This window comes from Parus major, chromosome 5, assembly GCF_001522545.3.
Source record: "Parus major isolate Abel chromosome 5, Parus_major1.1, whole genome shotgun sequence".
Lineage (NCBI taxonomy): Eukaryota > Metazoa > Chordata > Aves > Passeriformes > Paridae > Parus > Parus major.
This window is the reverse complement of record NC_031774.1, coordinates 7,646,435-7,654,238: the sequence shown is the minus strand read 5'-3', so window position 1 is coordinate 7,654,238 and position 7,804 is coordinate 7,646,435.

Here is a 7,804-nt window from a genome sequence, read left to right as displayed (position 1 = left end):
TCTTAGCAAATTTAATGGAATTTTGCTTTGATCCTATGGGGACTGCAAATGTAACTTGGTTGCAGAGATCTAAGGACCAAGGTTGATGCTCTTGACCATCACACCTACAAGAGGTCAAGATTGAAATGTAACTTACGTTGCTCAGGCAGGTGATAAGGCCAGCTAATAGTGCTATTCCTACATGTAAGGTGATTTATTATCAACCTGAGCAGTCATACAAACTGAAATCAGAATAATAAAGGAAAATTCACACAGAGGCTGAGGAAGTTATGATTTCCATTTGCTTCACAAGATACATGGATACTGGGAATTTGAGCTGACTGCTGTTCAAAAGCGGAAATTAAGATAAGAGCAACCCCTCTCACTTTTAGGTGGCTAAAGCAGAACTTTGAAACATCCTTTTTTGACAGATTTTGCAGCATTTAGCATTAAGAGACCATTTGAATAAGGAAAAATCACCTCAAGATGGAACTGGCAGCATTAAAGTTGTTTAAAATCACCTAAATCTTCACTGTACTTGAAGGCAAAGTTGTCTTCTCTTTCTGCATATGATCCCAAATCCCAGGATACACAGTGGTTCCTCCAGAGAGGACATTTTTCCCACAGAGATACTTATGGAAATCAAAATTGCATTCCACAACACTGTTTTAAGTGGTTATGTGGATACCTGTGGATTCCAGCCCTGAGTGGAATGAAGTTTCAATGCTTTATTTCTCTCTTCATCCCCTTCTTTTTCCTACTGTTAAAATGAGAGTAAGGCTCACTAGTCCAAGCTGTCTCCCTAAGAAAACTCCAGGAAAAAAACAGCTGTGTGAGGCTAGGAGATAGGATAGCACCTAGCAAGGACAAGGATAGCACCTTCCACTCACCTCCTTTGTAACCTCAGCATGGTAATTATACAAGCAAAATACTCCTGGGCATCAGCACCATTCATTCCCAGTGGTGAATTCCTTCCCCTGTCCATCAGGAAGCTCCATGCCCTTTTCAAGAGAGAAGGAGGAGGAGGAAAAGGCAGCAGTTGCTGTTTCATTTTACAAATCCAATGCCACATAACATGAAGTACACGTTGTCTACTCAAAATGAATAAGGCATTTCTGATACCAAGCCTGCACACAAATAGTTGGATTTCAGACATACATGGCTGTCACATGGAACGTCTACAAAAGGATCTGGAAGAATTGGAAAAACTTTAGGATCTACACTTAACATGAACTGAAAGGCCAGCCAAGTTTTGTTTTTTTTTTAATGAATACTGACAGTCACTACTCCTGGGTCCCCTCCTGAACTGTGGTTCTTCTGTGAACAGCATGTCATGCTTTCTTTGGATTTCATTTAAAAGGAAAATCAACCAAGCCAGTGGATACCTCTCCATTAACCCAGGTCAGGTTTTTACTGACAATATTAATTTGAGATGACACCCTGAGATAATTTTTTTTTACACTGTTGGCAGGGCTGCAACAATGCAGCAATCTAATGTTTATATATATATATATATATATACAAACACACACAAAAACTCTAGTTCTGAATTTCAGAAGTTAATGCCTTCAACAATAAAGTCAACTTTTAATGAAAAGAATGCTTTCAATTAAAGAACCCGTAAATTACCAATAATTCATAATTACTGTAATGGATTTTATGCCATCAGTAATAAACAACAAACCTTTAAACAATCTTGAAACCCAGATTTATCATTCCAGTGTAATGACAGAGAAACAGCCCTAGACACGTCTCCTGTAGGAGCTCTACCTCCTCATTGTTAGAAACTGGGCTGTTCTGATGGTCTGGTGGTGGTTTTTATCTCCCAGCTGTATTCTCTCCTAGTCATTCCTGCTGTCAAGCTCACAACTTAATTAATTTATTTACACTGTTGCTAAATGGATGCATAATCTTCCCATTAAATATCTGCCAAAAGTGGGCACCAAGGGAAGTGCAGAGCCACATCTCCTTTTCCCCAGGTGATTCTATATCTATATTCTGTATTTAAATCACACTTCTATCCCTGGCTAAATTTACGATGGGGACTTTTGGCCAAAAGCCATAAGATTTTCAAATACAGCCTGAGTAATGTATTTTTTTTATTACTTTTAGTAATATATTAAATTACATTAAATAACAATATATTTTAAATACATGGAATATATTTCATATCATAAAAATAATTGCTTTTTTAAATTTTTATTGATATTTTAACAGCCATATTAACATAGACAGAAAGCATGCAAGAGCAAATCTGCTGAACTCACATCGATTCACCAAATTCAACCAAATTCAGTGGGTTGGGTGTTTATTCTCTTTGTAACTCATTTTTTTTCTGACCTAACACAAAACATCAGGACAGTTTTATGGGTGTTTTGAGGAATATCCTAAAAACAAGTATTATATCCTAGAAACAAGTGTTATTATGCCCCAAAATGAACTTAAATGGAAAATATATCCGCTCTAAATTTGAAGCACCTACAATATTAATATTTGTCCAGAGCTGGATGTTATTCATTAAAATCACCAGCTGCTTAAAACAACTCAATTCTATATCAATCTCCTAAGAAAAATAAATAATCAGATGTTTCCAGAACTGGGCTTTGGGATGGCAGACCATGCTTCATTTGAAGGTATGGAATACAAATGTAGGGAGAAGTTGATTAAACCAGAAAGCAATTACGTAAAAGTTTAATAAATAAATAAATAAATAAATAAATCAGATATAAGGAGAAAAATACTGCTATTTCAGACAGGAAAGAAATAAGAGAAAAAAAGAAAACCTCTGTGCTTACAGAACTCCCAAAGTACTGGTAGTTTCACCAGTGAAGAACAAACCTGGATTCATAAAGCAAGAACCTGCCTAAATCTGTGGCAGTTTCCAGGTTTTCCCTCAAAACCAGGCACAATCAGGCCCTGCACAGCCCATTAAATTTGACCTAATGATAGCCAGAGTGTTAATAGATACTACAGGAAACAAAACAATCCAGTGTTGATTTTATAGGTCATGAGAATTAAATGTGAGCAGCAGACACGCTAGCAAAGAGAAATCAGTGAGGAGGAATTATCCCAAATTATCCCAGCATTTCTATCAAACATTTATGTTGTCACCAAAGACAGAAAATGATGGGTCCTGATGCCTTCCCTCCTATCCATTGTCAGGTCAGCTCCTGGGAACAAATGTCCAGGGATGGACAATGGCCTGTGTTATTTTTCAGCTGGAATATTGTGAATTGAAACACAAGAGAGCAGGAATGTTCATTCCATGGCTGCCTGTGCTTCTCCTCCACTCCCACGGTCCCCCATGCATCCTGCACCATTCCCACTCCTGCTCTCCCTCACATACCCAGTCTCAGCCTTTGGGGACAACCCCCCCCTTTTGTACCCTGTGGATGGCTGGGCACTGTACGAGTGTGCTTTTGTGCCATTTTTGGCATGTTACCCAGGAATTCTCGTTTCCTCCACATCCTGGTGCTTTCAGGAGTAGGATTTCCAATCACTGGGAAGAAATCAGTGGCTTAGATCAAAATCGCCCTTTTTTTTCTTATTTGGAGTAATTGCAACAGCTATCAACTCTGTTTCTTGTCTCTTCCCTACCAGTTTGGGCTAGAGAGCCACTTCCACAATTAATTCCAGCATCCAAGAGACAAAAAGACGGAAAGTTTAAGCTGCAAGAGCCCATTTAGTAGCTGACCATTTTTTGAGTTAAAGCAGTGCCTGAGGCCTCCATCATGTTATACCCTAAAAATAATCACACTACAGGAAAGCACATCTCACTTTTTTAACCTTCTTCTTTAATTCCTTTTTCTAACTCAATTTCAGATTGTCTGCTCTAGCATCCAGCAAAGGAACACGCACCGGTGTGTGCTGTGCACAGGACAATTGCCAAATGCAGATGAGGGAACATAAAATATGGGCCCACGATGAATTATTTTTTTCCTACAGGAAAATGTTGTTTCTTGCTGAACGCAGACAGCAGGAAAATTATGAGGTAGAAAAACATAATGGGATGTAGTTAGAAAAGTGTGCTTGCAGCAAGCAAGGAGAGAATGAAATCCAAGTCCCGTGCTTCCATCTAGAGGAGTATGTGGGCAATTTATTTCCAAATATGAACTGAGCAATTCCCACTGCACCTGGATCAACTTTGTTCTGTTCATTTGGAACACCCTGGGTCCATGGATATGGCACAGTAACTGAGTTCAGATATATGGGTTGTAACTGCACCTCATCCTAGCAAGCAGAGTACAGAACAAACCAAGCCCTGTATCTCCTTTTCAGCAGCATTTTCCACAGGAAAACAGTACCAGAAGCATTTCCCTCTGGATCTTCCCCCCAAACAGTACAGTATTTTCCACATACAGACCCAGATGCTTCCCAAAAAGACAGGACACTTGGGATATAGAGGATATTTAGCATCTTGTTGCCTGCACCTGGGACATCCTGGAACTGACATTTCTCAGAGAGGTCATTGCACAATGCCAAGGAAGTGGTGCTGGATGGGGAATTAAGATACCTTCTGACCACCCAGACATGAAAAGTTAACTTTTGGCAAGAGAAAAACATGCTTCAGGAAAAAAAATTTAAAAATCCCCCTCCCAAAGGATCAGAATAGAGAGAGGAAGCCCCAGTCTGTTCTTTCCTCTGGAAATGACAGTGAGAATGTCACATGGAAAGTGAGATGTGGGCACCACCCATCCTCTTGCTCATGTAGGCCAGTATTGAGGAGAGAAAATACCCGCCCACCCCCACCCCCCAGCGTCTCACAGGTTTTGTTCCCAATTTCAATAATTCAGTATTTCTCCAATTCACCTCTGATGAATTGCAACTGTATATTATTGCAATTGTATGTTATTTTTTAACTTGAGCTCTTTTCTATCATTGTCAAATGTTTTGCCTCAGTAGGAACTTCATGACTGCAGACTGTGAGGTGCCCTTGTCCAGGGAGGCAAAGATTTAGTTTTAGATAAGCAGTGTTAAAGGGAGAGGCCCGGCTTTAAAGCCCGGGAAGAGTAAATTCCACCCTCTCCCTCGGGAATGGGCCCTGTGAGCCCAGGAAGAGTTGCCCCACCCCGGACCCCTGGTGGGGTGGCAGCCCAGGGTGTTGTGGTTGGGTTTGAGCCCCTGAGAGAGTCCAGTTTCTCTCTTGCTCTGTCACTATTAGTCCCCGACCTTAAACTCAACCCTGGCTCTGTCCCACAAAACCTATCACCCTGTCTGTGTTCTGGGCTTTCTGTCTCGTGATCTAAACTGAGTTTGTTCCTGTGCTGAATAAATGGTTTCCTGAGCAGAAGCCCGCCCATGCCAGTCACCAGTACCTGTAGCCTCCCTGGACACGATCCTGCAGCTGCAGAACGCAGCAGCCAAGTATGTTTAAACATAAATAAAACGTACCTTTCCCACGTCATCCCAGTCGGTGATGATTCCACATTCAGTGGGATGTTCCAGTGTCAGGATCCCTCTTTACTTCATGCTTCATCCCCTATATTGATGTATTTTTGACCCATTCCAACCATAACACCCTGCAAAGGACATTATTCCAATATTAATGCAGTTTGTCAGGAACATCAGGGACAAAATACCATTTTTAAGTTAAAACTTCCTGTGACATACCTCACAGTTCCTGCTCCTGCCCTCAAAGAATACTCCCCCAAAACATGCAAGGAACTAAAACATTTGTGAGTATGTAAAATGTGTGGGTAACCACTTTGTTATCATTCCTTCCATAAACCCCCCAGAAAGACCAAGGCAGCTTCAAAAATGTAGTGCTGCTTATGTTCACACAGAAGCCCAGCCAAGGTGAGCATCAGCAAACTCACGGTTCTCCACAAGGAACGGGTGCTCTGTCATTGCACAAAGGAATTAAGAGAAGGAAGTAGAGGGGGAAAAATATGATTTCTCTAGATTCACTTCTTTGGTTGCTCTCCCTTAAGTAGCTCCACTATTTGGCCTTTAAACGGTGAGGTTCCCCTTGCTGGAAGTCAAATGGTTTTGAAAAACTCACTAATTAATATAAAGCAGGGACAGATCTTCTAAAAAAAAAAAGTCACTTATTAAATACTGATTTTACTAAGTTTATCACATTTGCATTAGGAAGTCTGTCATGCTTGCCCCAAATAATATCAAAACATCAGGTAAAATGTTATTTATCACACAGAACTTCAGGGGAGAGTTTTGACAGCCCAGAAAAAACAAAATCTGACTCATGATATGAATAAATTCCAACTGGTGGGGCCTTTCTTCCATAACACACCTTCATATCATTAAAATACAGTATTTTTGGGAAAGAATAAACCTAACCAGCAAAGTCAATGAATCTTACAAAGCATGTCAAGTATCCACATAAATCCCTAGCTGAACAGGATTTCACAAAGCAAATTAATCAGGACATTTGCAGCCTTTTCTTTCTTCCAGAGGGGAAATCTCTTGCTGCAGCCTCCAGGGTCCTGTGATCCTTTTAATTGGCCTCGTGACCATGGGCAAGCTCAGCTATAGGACACACACTTGGCTCTACTGGGACTTAAGTATAAATCCCATCTCTTCCAAGGGGAAATTATCTTCTAGAAAGTTCCTTTGCTTAAAATTAATTGATTGTATGCACATACCAGCTGTAACATTAGTTAATGGTAAATAAACCACCAAAAACATCCATTACTTCAAAAACTGTGGTTCTTCCCTCATGGAACATTGAAATTGTTTTTGGTTTTTTTCAGAGGATGATCACCAATCTCAAACAACTAAAAATAACCCCCAGCAAAAGTTTCAGGGAAGCATTTGCTATGTGTTTTTAAGTGGCAGCCACTCTGTAATGTGAAGAGCTCACTCCAGGACCTATTCCATATTTTTAAGTGGCAAACGTTTTATGGAAGTGGCTGTTCTGGGAAAAAGAACCCGAGGCAGCTGGCACAACCGCCCAGGAATACCTCAGCTTCAGGAGCTGGCCAACACCTCGAAATCCTGGTCTCCCTGAAATTCATGGCAAAGCCCTCACCAAGCCCAGGCCTGGTTATGGATCCCTGGGTTATTTTTAGGACTGGAAAACTGCCTCTTTAGGAAGTTGATACAAGGGAAAGATTTTATTTTTCCTTCTTTGGCAACTTCACTCAGTAAGGAAAGGTACTTCAGAAATGAGAAAGGAATGAAAAACCACTTGTCCAGCAAAATTCTTGTCCCCAGTAAGGCAAAAAAGAATTTTATCACATAAATTTGGAAAGAGCTTTAATGTGGGAATGTTCATCCCTTAGTTCTAGTGGCTGGTGTGTTTCAACATTCATTCACACTGCCATGAACTGTTCTTTTCTCCCAAAATCCTCAGGAAAAGGCTCTGGACTGCAATAAAACAATTATTTACCCGCAGTATCCAACATTTCAGCACTGCACCCAGACTGTCTCCAACACCACAAACCAGAGGGAAATTTGATTCTTAAATACATCAGCTGAGACACTGGAATTTGAGGGTAGAGAATTTTAAACAAAGTTCCTCAATTTGCTTGATCTCAAACCAAGTGAAACCAAGCATTTAAATCATGAACTGTAACCTGAGCACACTCTCAGGGCAGTACTTACCCAGGAAAAGCTACTTCCTAAATGACATGAGCTCACCTCCCAATAAATTTTCATCAGCTTCTGGAACAGAGTTCAGAGGATATCTACATGTCAAGCCATTTATCTTTTTTTTTTTTTTTCCAGTTTGTGCTTATGACAGTGACAGTACAAAGGCCTGGAGAAAGGACAGAATTTCAAACACTTCTGGATCCTTTCCCACTCACTAAGCATCAGTACAGAGGGTTGTTTTCTCTCTCCCAAGGTCAAAAATCCCTCACACTGG